This window comes from Gopherus evgoodei, chromosome 4 (assembly GCF_007399415.2).
Source record: "Gopherus evgoodei ecotype Sinaloan lineage chromosome 4, rGopEvg1_v1.p, whole genome shotgun sequence".
NCBI classification, from domain to species: domain Eukaryota; kingdom Metazoa; phylum Chordata; order Testudines; family Testudinidae; genus Gopherus; species Gopherus evgoodei.
In genome coordinates, this window is record NC_044325.1 from 132,166,188 (window position 1) to 132,182,367 (window position 16,180).

Below are 16,180 nucleotides of genomic sequence, written 5' to 3' on the forward strand. Positions count from 1 at the left end.
AGTGCATCATACATCTGAAGCCCCTTGATGGAAGGGTCTGTAAAAGTTAAAGGACTGGTATCCAGAATGGGATGGTTTGGTTTGTTTTTCCTACAAATGTGTGGGAATTCGTTCCTTATACATGGGAGGGGCAATCATTCTGGCTGGAGCTGGATAGAATGTGCACAGATTATGTGCAAGCTTCCCACCCTACCGCTCTGGTACCGTCTCTTGCCCTGCCAATCCCTTGCCCTGCCCCTCCCCACCAGGCATTCACCAGTTGTCCAGAAACGGGACCCAGCACACACAGATGATGATGGTGATGGGCACTAGGACCCAGGAGGCAATGTCATGGAGGTGCCTTCCAGCTTCAGCCCAGGAGAGGGACAGAGGGAGCCTCTTCCCTCCCTGACAGCTAAGCAGAGCTCTGGAGAAATCAGGATTGTGGGGAGCTGGGATGGGGTGGGGGGCAATGCCTGCTCAAACTACACTCACAGCTGGCGTGGGTTCCCATGGTAACCAGATTTTTAGTGTCTGGTCACCAGTGTTAACCAGATCCCTGGCAGTGTATTCCTGCAGCGCGGAGCAACTCAGCTGGCTGCTGGCTGAGCTCCTGCCAAGCCACAGGGAGCTGCTTTGCCTTTCCTGCTGGTAGGAGCGCTCCATCCAGGCTGTGTGAGCAAATCGCTCTCACCCGGCCCAGCCGTGCCCCCTGCCTGAAATAGCCTTATTGTTAATCTGACCCTGCACCTAGGGAGTTCTTCTTTCCCACTGGATGAGTGAAGCTGCTCCATTATCTCAGGGACAAGTCCCGATGCCCATCCAGGCTTTCAAAGGCCGTTCTGCCTCCCTCACTCTGCAGAGACAGGGAAACCTCCCCATTTCAGGCCTCCAGAGCGCCCTTCTGCAGCCAGAGGGTTTGGTGTCTGGGCTGAGCTATATTAGTCCAAACCTTCTGTAACACCGACAGACCCTGGTCATCAGTGAGTGGGATCAAATCTGGGACCTCTGGGAGCTTAGTGCCTGAGTCTCTACACATGAGCTAAAAGCCAACTGACTGTTAGCTAAGGCTGTAGCAGACTCATTTTATCTCTCTCTTTAAGTGGTCTCAGTGCCACTAGATGGGACAGAGCACCACACCCAGAAAGTGTGCAGATTACACTTCCTCCCCTCGTTCCACCAGGCACAGAGCTTTCTCTAGCTCTGATGTCAGGCACTGACACAGACACCACCATTCACCTGGCAGGAGCAAGGGGGCACTCGAGAGGTCCTGAACTAGCTGCCAGGCTGGGGTCTGCCATGCCAGTGTCTCGCAGTGTGCAAACGAGGGCCCTCCTCGACTCCCCTGCAGGCCTGACCTGGCTTCCAGCCGTTCTGAATCGGCACAGATTGACTGACAGATGGCAGCCGGAAGAGCAAATCCCGAAAGGACGGAGCCAGTGCTAACCTCCTGGAGACGTTGGAAGAGGGGCCTCCATTTCCAGCCATTAGTCTGTGGTTCTGAGCAAAGCTTCAGCCATCCCATTCCTCTCTCCACACAGAGCAGAATAATCATACGTGTGGGCAGTGGGAGACACCGACTTTCAGCCTCTGTGTTCTCCCTGCTGCATCCAGGCTGTGTCAGCCCGCTCAACACCCAGCAAGCGTAGTGCAGTGTCTGATGTGCCAGAGATGCTCCTGAACCAGCCAAAGCTGCAGCGTTGCAGAGCAATACTGGGCACTGAAGGGACCTGACCTGGTCTGCTGCCTCTGGGGGATCTCCCAGACACTGCAGGGTTGGAAATCGGACCATGGCATTGCAGAAGCTGCAGCTAGGGGTCAGCAGAGCCTCGCAGTACCAAATGCTCTTGCTGGCCAACGGTTCTGGCCCTGGTTCAGTCCCACCGAGATCTGTTCTTGTAGCACATTATTATCTCACTCACCTTGTCTCTCTGAGAGTCTGGCAATGTATGTTTGCATACACAGAGCTCAAGCCAGGGCTCAGATCACCACCCCAGAGCCTCCAGGGTCATCACAGGGTCACCCAACACAGTGCCCGGCAGGCATCCACCAGCCCATTGGGGGAAGCACATTACAACACTATGAGGAGCATGCTTTGCTTAGGGGCTCCCCAAGCGTTCCTGAGGGCTAGGCTACACTAGATTGGCTAGTGCAGATGCTCTGCGTTGACAGGAGAGAGCTCTCTCATCCTGGTGGGGGGAGAGCGTCTCACACCGGCACTTAGGTCGGTGTAACTGACATGGCTTTTCCACCCCCGATAAGTTATACCACAGTAAGTGCTAGTGAGTACAAGCCCAGAGGCTCACACCAAAGGGGTTACACAGTGCATGTGCAGAGAGCCCCCAGATCATGGCACACCCATGAGAGGGAAATGTGGGGCCTCTGCCCACATTGTCCTGTGGACCCCACATTTCACTCCCATGGGTGTGCCATGGTCTCGGAGCCCCATGTGCAGGGGTCTGACAACCTCCTGCCCTCCCCCCATGTGTGTGAGGTGGGATCTGGGACCCTTGTCCTTCTAGGGGGTCGGAGCCTACCTCCCTCCCCTTCCCCTCTGTGTGTCCAGTATGTGAGGACGCCCTGACTCTGTGGGTGTGCAGCTGAGAACAGGCATGCTGGGAGCATACACCAAGAGCATGGATCCTGGCCAATGGGAGCTGCAGGGGTGGTGCCTGCGGATGGCGCAGTGCGCAGAGCCGCCTGGCCGCACCTTGGAGCTGGAGGCGGACATGCTTCTGCGAGCTGCTTGCAGTAAGCGCCGCCCAGAGTCTGCACCCCTGAGTCCCCCTGTGCCACAATCCCCTGCCACAGCACCGATTCTCCCTCCCATCCGCCGAACCCCTTGAGCCCCATCCCATACTCTGAACTCCTCATTTCTGGCTGCACCCCCAGCTGGAGCCCTCACCCCCTCCCGCACTCCTACGCCCAATTTTGTGAGTATTCATCGCCTGCCATACAATTTCCATACCCCATGTGGCCCTCAGGCCAAAAAGTTTGCCCACCCCTGTGCTAAGGGACAGGAAGGATGGCACTGAACCTGCTGGACGCCATAATGCCCACTAGGGGGCACTGCCGGCTAGGGAGACAGCCCCCTCAGGTAATTCTGAAGGGCAATGGTGTGGGGGAGATTGGCTTGTAGCCTACTACAGGAGGGGACCCCATGGCTGCATTGGGCACTGCTGTCACATCCAACAAGCAGCGCGGTCTAGTGGCTTTGGCCTGGTGCTAGAAGGCAGAAACTCCAGGGCTCATCCTGCTGACAATGACTCAGTGTCTGGCTGTGGGTAAGGTGCCTAATCCTCTGGGACTCAGTTTCCCCTTCTGCAACCAGGGACTACACTCGCTAGCGCAAGGTGCAGAGGATGCGCTGCGGGCAGGGCTTGTCTGTCAGCACAGTGTGCTGTGCAGGGAGTGTGGGACTGACGCCTGCTAGCACAGACTGTGTCTGCATCTCAGGGCTGCTCTCGGTTCTCAGCATGCTGGTGGAGGCAGCGAGAGGCCTGTCTCCCTGTCCCCGCTGTAGAAGGCTGTCACTCACGAGGAGATGCCTTGCAGCTGGGACCAGCTCTCCTCTGCATAGATGTACCATGGTGGCTGCGTGATCGCTGGGGAAACGGCAAGAGCTTCCAGTCCCTTGGGGCACCCTTGGTAGTGAGGCCTCAATATGCGATATTCCTGCTCTGTGGCCTGGAGCCGAGCCCTGGCAGCTGGAGCAGAATTCTTTGGCTTTGGAGAGTCAGGGCCTGGACGTTCCAGCCCGTAGAGCCCTGCCTCCACAGTGACCATCTAGGAGGTCCCAGGAAAGAAGCAAAGTAGCCACCTCCATCAGGAGCCAAAGTCCCTGATGCCAAGAGACCCCAACTCTCCTAGGCCTCATCCCCAGCCTAGTTCCCAGGACTGACCCAGACCAGTACATGGGGGGGGGGGAATCCCCCCATCTTCTCCTTTCCCGTCACTGCACCAACAGGCCGACATCATCCATGCCCTCGCAGTCCCACCACACAGCGCTCCAATGCCTGCCCCCATCCCTGACAAGTCCCTGACTCAGGTTCCTGGGGAGCGAAGCCGTTTTGCTGTTCTCCGGTATCTGGTGCTCCTGCCCTCCCCCCACGGGAAGCCAGGACAAACTCCAGCCTACACCATTGCTCAGGACTAGTCAGAACAGGGAGGGAGAGAGAGACAAGGACTCAGACAGGAGGGTTGCAAAGAATAACTTGGGAAAAGGCCAAAGAAGCTCTGGAGGAGAGAAATGAAGAGAGTCAGTGAGCCTCTGAGGCTGCCAGCCTGGGGTAGGAGCTGTGGAAGGGGGGAGAGACCTGAGCTGAACACCGCATGGGAGATTGTCATCCCCACCCATCTCTTCCCTGGCTGCTGGGGAACAGAGGAGTGAGCACAGAGCAAAATGCTGGCAACCCCAGCCCATCTCTACACCGGGGGGGGGGGGCATAACTCAGACACACCAGAGATGGGGAAGGTCTAGAAGGTCCCATCCTTCCATCCCCCGAGGGGATTGTGCACTGCCCTGTGTCTACAGCCATCAGGCAGTCCCAAGTGCAGAACAGGGACATGAAACCAGAGTAGTGAAAGGCAGCTCTGCCTCCATGCACTCACTCAGGCCAGTTTCCAAACGGCTCCTCTGGCTCTATCCAAAGAGCCGGTTAAATGGATTTATCAAATCCAAGGTGAGCATGGAGGGGGCAAAATGTGCAGTCTCTAGGTAGGTCAAGGCTAGTGAGGGCAGGGAGGAACTTCCAAGCAGCTAATCCAGCTGGGTTCCCAGGCTGCAGGACGGCCGCTGGGAGTTAGCATTGATAGTGGCAATGCAATGCTCATCGGAGCCATCCCAAATCTTACGGGTTCTAAATTAACCGTAACCACTGCAGACAAAGACCCAGGCATCATGCAGGTGGTTCAGTGACAAGCACTGCTCAATGTGCAGCGATTGTATCAATAATTAAAATGATAAAACCTATTATTATACATAATGCTACACAATAATGGTTGGTACAGAGAGCGTAAATTGTGAGCTATTTACTCTTTCTCATGGTACAAGGACAAGGGAATATTCAATTACACTAAAAGGCCGCAAATTTAAAACTGATAAATGAAAATGCTGAACACACCTTATGATTAACCTGTGGAACTCTCCACCACAAGATGTAACTCAGGCCAAAAGGGGGTTAGAAAAGGATTCAATGTTATAATGAGAACATTCCTGGTTACATAAGCTAGCATAACAAAGGGCTAAAAGGTTTATGAAGAAGGCCCCATATACTCTGCCATGAGCGGGTCCTAAATGATGGGCAAGGGACCTGGATTCTGTGGCCTCTGGTGAAAATTCTCTGCATTCTGGGGCTGCTTCAGCTTTTTTTTTTAATTTAATTTTATGTTTTTTACTAAAAGGTATTCAATTTAACCTGAAAATAAATTGCAGAATCTGTACAGCAGCCTCTGTGGTATTTATCTGGGGACTGGGAGGTACACAAATTAGCTGGATCCTTCTTCTAATATGGACAGCAGGAAAGTGGTTACCAGTGTTGATAATTAAATGATCATCTTATCTCAGAGTTAACACCCATTCAGACAAATGCTTCATGTGTCTCAGAGCTACTGTTTCAGGCTGCCTGCAAACTCAGGAAGACACCATTGTATGGGCTTGGGCTCGATTCATGTTTTCAAGATTCTCTTTGCAACCACAAGAGTTAGAAACATGAGGTCAGATCTTCAGCTGGTATAAACTGCCATAGCCCTATCAACCACAATGGTTACAGCAATTTACACCACCTGAGCATGTGGCTCCCAATTTAAAAAAATGAAGGCAGAGATTCTGGAGCCCAGTTTTGCCACCAACAGCCCAGTTGTGGGGCTGCAGAACACAAGTGGTCCTGGACAGAAACTCTCTTGCCCTGAACATAAGTCTCTGTGTATCTGGCAGGAGTTAGGAAGAAACTTGTCCTAAGGACAGGTTGTCCCATCACTGTCCATAGAAGGTTCCGCTACTAGCCACACCCAGAAAGAGACTCCAGCCTGAGATAAACCCAGCTCTGATCCAGGCTGGCAGCTCCTGTACATGGAGTTGAGAGGCAGAAAGAGGAGAACAGGGACAAGGGAAGAACTGTCCCAGCTGGAGTGCACCCAGCCCAGCAGAGGTGAGGGTGGGGCCGAGTGGGGCTGGGAATGTAATTCATTTTTTTTAGGTAGCCATTACCCTGGGCCAGAGGTTCACCCTGCTGCTGCTGATCCAGATCATAGGGCTGGCAGATGCTCTGCAAATGCAAACCAAGTCCCACAGGCTGGCTGGGAGCACCTTTCCAAAGCTAGCCACTACACAGATCCCCACTGCAGATCCCCACTGCAGCCTAGGCTCACACAGTTTTATTTATTTATTTTATGGTGGAGCCTGTTAAGACACACAAGTCTTAACAGGCTCCACCATAAACCAGGAGCAGGCACCTCGGCTATCTCCCATCTGTGCCCAACACCCGCTGGGGCCCCCACATCCCCTCTCCTCACAATGGGGAGATGCTTGTGCAGAACCTGCTTGACTCACTGAGAACTGCCCCTCGAGCTAAAGAAGAGAATTTCAGGACACTGGCTACGAAGCATCCTCCCCCTGCACTGGTCAGGCCTCCCCTGCAGGGCTCCCTGGCCCGAGGAACTGAGAGCAAAGGCTGGGGAGCTGGCTGTTTTTGGCATGCTTAGTGCAGTTGAGGCCTTAGTGTGAGTGACGCGCTCTGGAGGCTACAAAGCCCCTGGACAGTGATGGGCCGAGAAGCTGGAAAGAACTAGGCCTGCATAACAACAGCAAGATCCACACCCGAGAGCTTCCCCAAACCCTGCCAGACAAGGTGCTTCGGGCTCTAGGAGTGGCTGAGGGGCAGAAGTTTGCCACCCCAAATTGCTACCCTTATTGACAAGGAGCAATAGCCAGCTCCGGAGAGTAGCCAGGCTCTCGCGAAGCTTCCTACAGCCAACTGGCCACCTGCCCTCTCAGTGTGATTGTTTGTGTGACACTAGCTCTTGTGACACAGCAGGGACTTTTCTGGGCCGGGTGCTGGCAGGGCCACTGCCCCCTCCCCCTGTGCTGGACTGGCTGGTGACTGAACAGGTGCAGGCAGGAGCACTCTGCAGTGTTCAGTAATTACTCAGAGCGCCGGGTGCTGGTCCGGTAATAACTAGCTGCGCATAGCAAGTGCCCTGCCCAGACTCTCTGTCTGGGAAGCTCAGCCCACAAAGGCACAAGCCTCCGGCCTAGGAAACTCTTACGCCCTTTCTCCCGTCCCCAACTGGAGCCCAGCATTTGCCAGGCTTTGCCTCACAGCCTATTCTAAGTTATTGGAGAGTAAAATAAAAGACTGAAACGGTGACTTCTCCCTCAGCCCCACCCTGCTAACTCATAGTGGCTGCAAGGATTTACTCTCCCTCACATCTCCCGTCGGGGCTCAGATCCAGGACAGGAGCCTCACCCTAAAGCAGCACTGGCCAGAAAGCTGCGAGCAGGTGGAAACAGTTCTATGAAAGGTGGACACTGCCCTGCGAGTGCTGGCGGAATTGGACTGGCTGCTTTGGCGAATGCACACGCTATAATTGTTTTGACATCTGTCCCTTGGAGACGCGTGAAAATGGGGTGTACAGCAGAGGAACAGTATAGCTAGCAGAGAGCAGAGACAGTAGATTTGGTGAGGTTGGGCAGCCACTGAAATAACTTGTGTCTCTTGTGCCCATTCTTTGAGCCATGGGGCTGGGGGAGGAGGAAGGCAATTTGGGGGGGGTCACTTCAGAAAAGGTCCTGTAGGCTCAGCCAGACTTCAGTAATAATTCCCATGGTATACGCAGGATGCTGCTTTCCCCAGTGACCTTGGCCAATTTTTGGTGCCCCTAGTTCTTGAAGTGAAACCCCAGGAAGACTCAGAATTAAGGAAAAATCCCAGAGACTCACCAGCTTTCAGATGGGTTCCTCCATTTCCTGGGGCTTCTCCACACAGCATCAGCCCAGCTGTGGAGAGCTGCCATCCTTGCCTGGTGAAGTCTTGAGCATCAAACTGGAGAAGATGTACTGATGGAAGTTCATGGCCTCAAGATACTGTCTGCTGTTGCAAACTTGTAACCCTCTGGGGCTGACAGTTCGGTTGAAGCACATTTTCCAGCACCTGCCCTGTCTGCCACGAGCAGAGGATGTGGTCAGCTCAGCTGAAACCAGTCGCAGTCTGTGATTAATCTCTTGTGCCGTGCGGGCTCTCAGGAGATCATTTCCCACGAGGGCAGCTGGGGGCATGGACAGAGCAGCTCAGATACTATGCCAGGCCAGGGCTGCCCAGAGGATTCAGGGGGCCTGGGGCAAAGCAATTTCAGGGACCCCTTCCATAAAAAAAAGTTGCAATACTATAGAATACTATACTCTCGTGGGGCTCCTGTGGGGCCTGGGACCTGGGGCAAATTGCCTCACTTCCACCCCCTCCCCCCGGGCAGCCCTGTGTCAGCCTGGAGAGTCTGTCCTGGGCCCATTTACACTTGGCAAGGGAACTGCTGCCGAGCCAGCCCCAGTGCCCAGCACAGTTCCTGTGAGCAGAGCCTTTGGGCTAAGCTCCCAGGAGAAGCACAGTGACAGGCATCAGACCTGTGTTAAACGGCTGCACAGGCCGTGACGTCATTGGCGCATGCTGGTAATGGGATAAAGGCTGGGGACTCCCATCCCCAGCCCAGCTCAGCTCAGATGGCTGGGCTCCATTTGCTCGGCTCTGGAATGTGACCACAAGGAGACGCCCAGGCCTGGGTAACAGGGCCACCAGGCGACTGCCATGCTAACTTCACTCTGACTTGCTTTGGAAGGGAGCATCTGGCCTGGGATAGTCTGGGGTCCCCCCAAACCACCTCACACTCAGCTTGGCCTCTACCTCTCACTGCAGCCTTCCCTTCTGCCCACACAGCCTGGTCCTCAGCCCTGCCTCTGGTCTGTCCCCACTCAGGCCACCTCAGCCATCCCTTGGCCCCCCTCCAACCAGGCTTCACCTCAGCTCCCCTTGCCAAACTGGCCCCCAAACCAGTGTTCACCTCAGCCTCCTTTCCACCCCCTAACCCAGCCCCATGTCAGCTTCCGTTCCTGGGGCTTCACCTCAGGCTCACCTCTGTGTGCCAAACCAGCTCCCCTGCCCCCTCTGCACATCAGCCTCTGCCAGCCAGACTGTGACGTTATTGATATAATCTAGGACCTATAGAACATGATAGCAACCAAGGTCCTGCAGTGGCACCAAATCTTATGGAAAAGGGGATCATACGAGGTGTCTAAGACCAGGTTATGGGTTGCTGGTTATGATTATGCTGTCTGTATGCATCTTGTCATTTTTTAGTTGAAGTTATGAGTATTGGCTCTATACTGTCTGTATTTCAAATTTGTGCTATGCTTCTGGGAGACATCCCAGACAAGTTGGTGTTAGCTCTGCCTAGCCTGCTTGATGGCCTATTAAGGACCATCAGCTACACAATTAACCCACTGAGAGAAGGCAGATCTGCCCTGTAACTCAGCAAAGTATGCAGGGACTTGCCCATGTGACTCCAGACTCCATATTGCTGTAATTTTCCACAGTAAGAACAAAGAGGTTCTTACACTGGAAAAGACTATAAAAGGGTGATGCCTCATCTCCATCTGGTCTTCAGTCCTGCTTCTTACCTCTGGAGGAACTTTGCTAGGAACTGAGGCTCTGAACAGAGGACTGATTGACCCATCCCAGCTGTGGATGTACTCCGGAGACTTGATTTGAACCTGCAGTTTATTCTATCACTGCTACAAGCCTGAACTAAGAACTTTGCCATTACTGTATGTAACTGATTTCATTTAACCAATTCTAGCTCTCATCTATATTTTTTCCTTTTATGAATAAACCTTTAGATTTTAGATTCTAAAGGATTGGCAACAGCGTGATTTGTGGGTAAGATCTGATGTGTATATTTACCTGGGTCTGGAGCTTGATTCTTTGGGATCAAGGGAACCGTTTTCTTTTATTGGGGTGTTGGTTTTCATAACCATTCATTCCCAGGACGAGTGGGACTGGTGGTGATACTGGAAAACTGGAGTGTCTAAGGAAATTGCTTGTGTGACTTGTGGTTAGCCAGTGGGGTAAAACCAACGTCCTCTTTGTCTGGCTGGTTTGGTTTGCCTTAGAGGAGGAAAAACCCCAGCCTTGGGCTGTAACTGCCCTGTTTAAGCAATTGGTCCAGAATTGGCACTCTCATTTGGGTCCCGCCAGAACCACATCATCACACTGGCCTCCAGCCTTGCCTCTTCTCCCCAGCCAGGCAACACCTCAGTGTCTCTTCTGCCACTAGCCAGGCCTCAGGGTCCCCTGGGTGAACCCAGCTGTCAGGGCCCTTTCCAGATCTCAAATGCCTTCCTCTCCTTGGCCCCAGACCTCCATTTCTGGCTCAGCTTTCATTTCCCACCCAGCAGGTCCTACTCCCTCTGTCTGCCCCACTCTTTCACAGGCTGTGAATGGAACCAAAGCCCACTGAAGAACTGTAATTTACCCACTGGGAAGGATTTTTGGTCCACACTGCAGCATCAAGCCAGGCTCCCAGTGAGCTTGGCAGCCACTTGGGAGTGTGGGTGCAGCTAATGTCACACTATGCCCTGGGTGGGGAGCAAACCTGAGACTTCTGGCTCACAGTCACTACTGCCTGTGTTAATGATCCAGCTCTGCTAGCCAGGGTGGTAGCAGGCTCCTTTACCTCTCCGAGTGGTCCAGCCGCCACGAGAAGGGGACGGAGCAGCCCACCGAATGGCTGGCTGGGGATTACACTAACACTGTGGTTCCCAAACTTTAACAACTTGTGAACCCCTTTCACTAAAATGTCAAGTCTTGCAAACCTCCTCTTAAAAATGAATATTTCCAGGGATTTTCTCCTTTACCTGAATATAAATTAGAAAAGCAGTGATCTTGGAAATATAAAATTTGTTTTTATGACATGCTTATTACACACTATTTATTATTAATTATTATTACAGTATTTTTAATTACATTATGAAAATGGCAACACGATCTCACTCTCGTAGCTTGTATCTTTTTGAATAAGCCTGTTATAAGACACAGCTCCTATGTTCCATCAAGGAGTATCAGATGTGAAACAATATGAAGGTATTTAAGAAGCCAACTCAAAGAGCTCCTCCTACACAAGGTCTTGAGCAGTCCAGGCAAACAACGCACGTTACAACAAAGCTTAAACTTGTTCTTCATAATAATTGAAAAAACAATATGAGCTGCCTATTTAATTTTAAAAACAGCAAAAAATATTCACCTCCCTTTCCATTTCCTATAAGGAGTCTTGAAGTTTAGATCTCCTCAGTGTGATAGATATGCTTGGTTTGATCTGCTTAGCTCTTGGAAGTGTGGGGACTCCAGGCTGCTGGCCCCATGCTGCCTGGGATTCCTAGGGACAGCTCTGTTCGCCATTAGGAATTTTTTTCCCAAGAACCCCCTGTAACATTTCGTGACCTCTCGGGGTTCACAAACCTCAGTTTGGGAATCACTGCACTAACAGTTACCCTCCCAGCACGGACAGATCTATGAGGGTTATTCAGGATGCACTGGATGCCCATGGAGTCCTCTCGCTTGTGTGAATGCTCTCAGCTGTATATGCACAGTGCCAAGGAAATCCCAGACTGGAACACCGGGCCCTGACTTTAACCAAAAGTCACTGCCTGCAAGTGTTTGTGAGGCTGGTTTTCAAGTGGCAGGGTGAGAGGGTTTGGCAGTGCGGTTTTCAGGGCGTTATAGTAAAGCTGCCCAAAGACTCTGGCTTTGTAACTCTGCTCAGATCTGACATTCCTCGGTCCATGCCCATTGCCCTACAGATCCCCCCTTTCCCTCTGGAAGCTCCCTCAGGCACTAGATTAGAGCCCTGGGGCTGGGTCTCCACACTCAAGAACAATTTATAGGCTCTTATGAGTCTCCTAGTATTTTTCACATGAGCTGGATAATTTTTTTAATGATCCTTATTCCATTACAGAGCCCCCTGCTGCACTGGGGGTGGGGCAGCGATGGGCAAAAGCACTGGGTGGGCATAAAGGGCTCGATTTCCTGAGATCAATGGAACCAGAGCGAGCTCAGCACTTGGCAGTACTGAATCTTTGGGACACCGGAGGGATGCTACAGCAGGGAGCTGGTTTCATAATGCCTGCCATTTCCCCCAGCTACTTCCATACGCCTTAATACACAGCCCTTCTCACCCCAATGCCAGGTGGCTATTCATGGAGGCTGGAAGCTGCCTTTAAATGCCAGTGGTGAGTAACTGAGTGGAAAATCATTTAAAACCTGTTCCAAACCAATTACCTCATCCCACTGGCAGAACCAGTCCCTAATGCTGGCTACGCTCCTTACATCAGGCCCTGGCTGCATGATGGGAACCCAGAGCTCTGGGCTGAGTTTTGTTAGATTGGCAAAGAACATGGAGTCAAGGCAAATTGCTCCCTTGTTTTCTGTTCTATATATAATGTGAGAACAAAATGGGGTCACTGGATGAAATTAATGGCTGGGAAATTTAGAACTAATAAAAAGTTACTTCTTAATAGTGTGTTGCAGATAATCAGTGAAACTCCATGCCACAGGGAGTTAGAGTCATATGCTGTACCTGTAAAGTACAATGCTGAACAACAGTATTTAGCCATACCTGGGAAGGTCTCCTGCTTCATGGCATTAGCTGATTGCACATGGTCAGGAAGGACTATATCCCTCTACACTCAATATAGCAGTTGATCAGGCAGGTGAAGGGAGATTTTTTTTGCCTGCTATGAGCTTCATGTGCAGGCCACAGCTGAAGGTAGAATAGTGGACCTGGTGGGAGCTGATTCAGTATGGCAAAGTAGCCAGGCTGCAGTGGGCATGACGTATGAGAAACGTCTAAGGACCACAGCTGAGAGCTGAGTGGCAGGGACTATTTACCATCGCTACAAAATGGTTTGTGCTACTTCTCAGGAACGTCCCTGATCGGCCTGAAGATATGTCTGCATGTGAGCTGGAGGGTTACACACTTGCAGTGGATCTGAAGGAGCTAGCATACTGGAGTAGACGTGTGGTTGTGGTGGTGCGAGCAGCAGAATGGGTTTGTCTCCCCAAGAGTGGCCCAGAGTGAGACCCTAGGCACGTCCACCACAGTGCTGGGGTTATGTCAGTTTGAAACACATGCTCAGAAACACTGAGATATAATTATCATCTGCTGATGAGCACGGAAATCTGTTGTACATGCACTGTTTAACAGCTTGGCTCCACAAAATCTCTCCGCTTCTACTGGAAAACAGTTTGTCAAAGGAGTAGTGCTATTCCCTGCAATATTTTACTTTATTTGTTACCAAGGCACATAAAATCCCCTTTGCAGGTTCAGTCAGTGATGGTTTTCTCAATCACTTTCTCTTGCAGACTGCTGTGCACGTTGAACAGCTGCACTGTCCTGCCCAGAGATGGCTGCATTTCAGCTGAAATTCACTCATCTGTAAAAACAATACTAGTAAAACCCCACTGGTTTCACTGCCCTCTGCCTCTACAACTGAAGAGCAGAGCCAGCACTGTGAGTGAGGACTTTTGACTACCTTTGACTATTCAGTATTGTTCTCAAAGGCAGGTCCAGTGATGGTGTCTGTTTGTGTAGAGAGGAAGGAGGGCCCAATGGTTAGGGCACTAATTTAGGACTTGGGAGACCAGGGATCAAGTCCCTGCTCTGCCATAGACTCCCAGTGTGACCTGGGTGAAGTCTCTTGGGGTATGTCTACACCGCAATAAAACACCTGCCTCAGGCTACAGGGCTATAAAATTGAAGTGTGGCCACTCAGTCTTGGATTGGAGCCCAGGCTGTGGGAAAGAAAGAAGAAGCCAAAGAGGGTGAAAAAAAGCAAGTGTGAGGGGGAGTGGGGCAGAGTGAAAAAGAATCACAGCTAACAATCCTAAGTATTGTCAGGTTTCAGAGTAGCAGCTGGTAGTCTGTATCAGTACAAAGAACAGGAGTACTTGTGGCACCTTGGAGACTAACAAATTTATTTGAGCATAAGCTTTCGTGGGCTACAGCCCGCTTCTTCGGATGCACAAGTACTCCTGTTCTTTTTCCTAAGTATTGTGGGACTCGAGTTACTTCTGTGCCTAAAAATTCTACACACATTATTGCAAAATTCTGCAAATTTATTTGTCAAATAAATATGGAGGCTCCAGCATGGCATTGGGAAGCACAAGTACTGGCCGCACAGGGGTGGGAGATCAGAAAGTCATTTTTCTGTAGGGAAGCAAAAAAATCTTCAGGGGATATAACTTCTGCACATGTGCAGTGGTACAGAATTCCCCCAGGATTATTAGGTTTCCTGGCTGGGTCAATGACTTCAGGTGTGGTCACTGCTGCACCTCTGTTTCCCTGTCTGTGCAATGGGATAGTAATCTCGTTGACCTCGCAGCGGGCTGGGAGGGTTTGGCAGGCCTCGCCTCGGAATAGGAACCAGAAAGGTTCTTCATAGATGTTATGGACCGTTGAGATGGTTTGGCATGAACGTGTTCCGTATCCAAACCCATTTCCCAGCAAGCTGTTCCCTCTTCTTCCAAGTGAGGCGGGGGTCAGAGGGCCAGATCGGGCACGGAGCTACACTGATTTACATCAGCTAATGATCTGGCCTAGGGTCTGGTATCTAGACTGCAGGGCCCCATGTACTCTCACTGCTGACACTAGGTGTCCTCGACAGGTCCTTGCGGGAGTGAAATGGGTTCAGCTGTTAGTGGTGCTAGGCTAGGACCAAAGGAGTCTGTGCTCAATGGTGCATTTCTGTGTTGGCCCTGGACAAAGCTTGTCCTGTTTACACAGTCAGTTGTTTCCTCATGAGATGGGCCCTGGGCTCCTGAAGGAATCTGGAGTGTGCAAAATGAACCCATAGACACTGAACACAGCATTGAAGTTCAGGTCTCAGCTCGGATCCCCGGGGCAGTTCAATTGCTCGGCCCCTAAGAAGTACCCAGGCTAGCTGGCTTTCCAAACAACTCATTAGTTTGCCATTGTGCATCTGCCTAGCTGGCGGATTGCTGCTAATCCACCAGGAGCCCCACATTCACAGCCAGCTGCCTTACACACTTTCCTTGTGGGCGGATTTGAAAACACTCCGATTCCTTTCTCCCCACACTCCCCCCCGGGTCTCCCAGGAGAAAAGCAGCCACGGGGGAGGACTGTGCTGTTGGGAGGAGCCCAGGGCCTGCCCTGCCCTGCTCTAGGGCCGGGGCGCTGGAATCTGGGCAGGACACGGGGGCGGGGGGATGGTGAGTGACCTCCAGGGCCACAAAACAACCCAGCGATCGAAGTGAACACACAGCTCCGCGTGCGGTATCCCGTCCTCGGCCCCGGGCCGAGCTTAAAAAGGGCGCTAGCGGCCTCCCTTTTCCTTGGGGATTGGTCTGCCCCAGGGACACATGTTTGCAGCGCTCCAGCAGCCGGGACGGAGCCAGGCTTTGCCGGAGTGAAACTAGCCCCCTACGGAGCTTTGCAGCCCGCCGGGCTGGGGCAGCGAGCGGGGGCCGTAGCGCTCCCGAGGTGCGCAGGGACGAAGCCAGCCCGGTAAGTGAGACCCAACCCCGCCTCTCTGCACAGGGGAGCTCGGATCCGCGGGCTGGAGGCGCCTCGCGATCCCCGGGGACGTGTGCGCGCTGCTCCCCTCTAATTGCACTTGTTGCTGTTCGAACTTGTTCTGCCGGGAGGAAGAAGGGCGCAGACAGCCAGGTCCCCCTTTGAACCAAGTTGTTGCTTCCCCCCGCTGCCGATTTCAAACCAGCCGGAGCCTGAAGGATGCTGGGGTCCTTGGGAGAGGTGGTTTTGCAATCTGCTGACCTGGCTCCAGGGTGGAAAAGAGACCAGACAAAGAGACTGGCCCGCTCCGGGGCTGGTGGAGGTTAGCGCTCCATGGGTTTGGGTTTACACCGCTGAGATCTGGCCAAAGGAGGGGTGAGATTTGCTGCTTGGAGGAAGAAAGACAGGCAGGGACAGCCTGAGAGCTAAGACGGAAACCTATCACTGGAATGAGGTGACAGGCTGAGCTGAGACCCAGCTGTCCTGGTAATCCCTAGCACCGGCAGCTTTCTCCTCCCGAAGGAACAAGAGCAGGAGCTGGCCAGCCAGCCCCCTTAGTTCAGAGCATGAAGGAAGGGAAAGGTTGGCTGCTGTGCTGGGTGCAGGACGGTTCTGCGGCAGGTTA

The 16,180-nt window shown here is 52.5% G+C and overlaps 1 protein-coding gene across 2 annotated transcripts in view; it reads left to right on the forward strand.

Annotated features, from left to right (window-relative positions):
* Positions 1-15,305: 15,305 nt before the first annotated feature.
* The window catches only part of INAVA (innate immunity activator), a 46,172-nt gene continuing 45,297 nt past the window's right edge, over positions 15,306-16,180 (forward strand). For both annotated transcript variants that reach the window (XM_030562662.1, XM_030562664.1), the window contains exon 1: positions 15,306-15,546. The gene's annotated coding sequence lies outside the window, so the exon portion shown is untranslated. The remainder of the gene's footprint in view (positions 15,547-16,180) is intronic.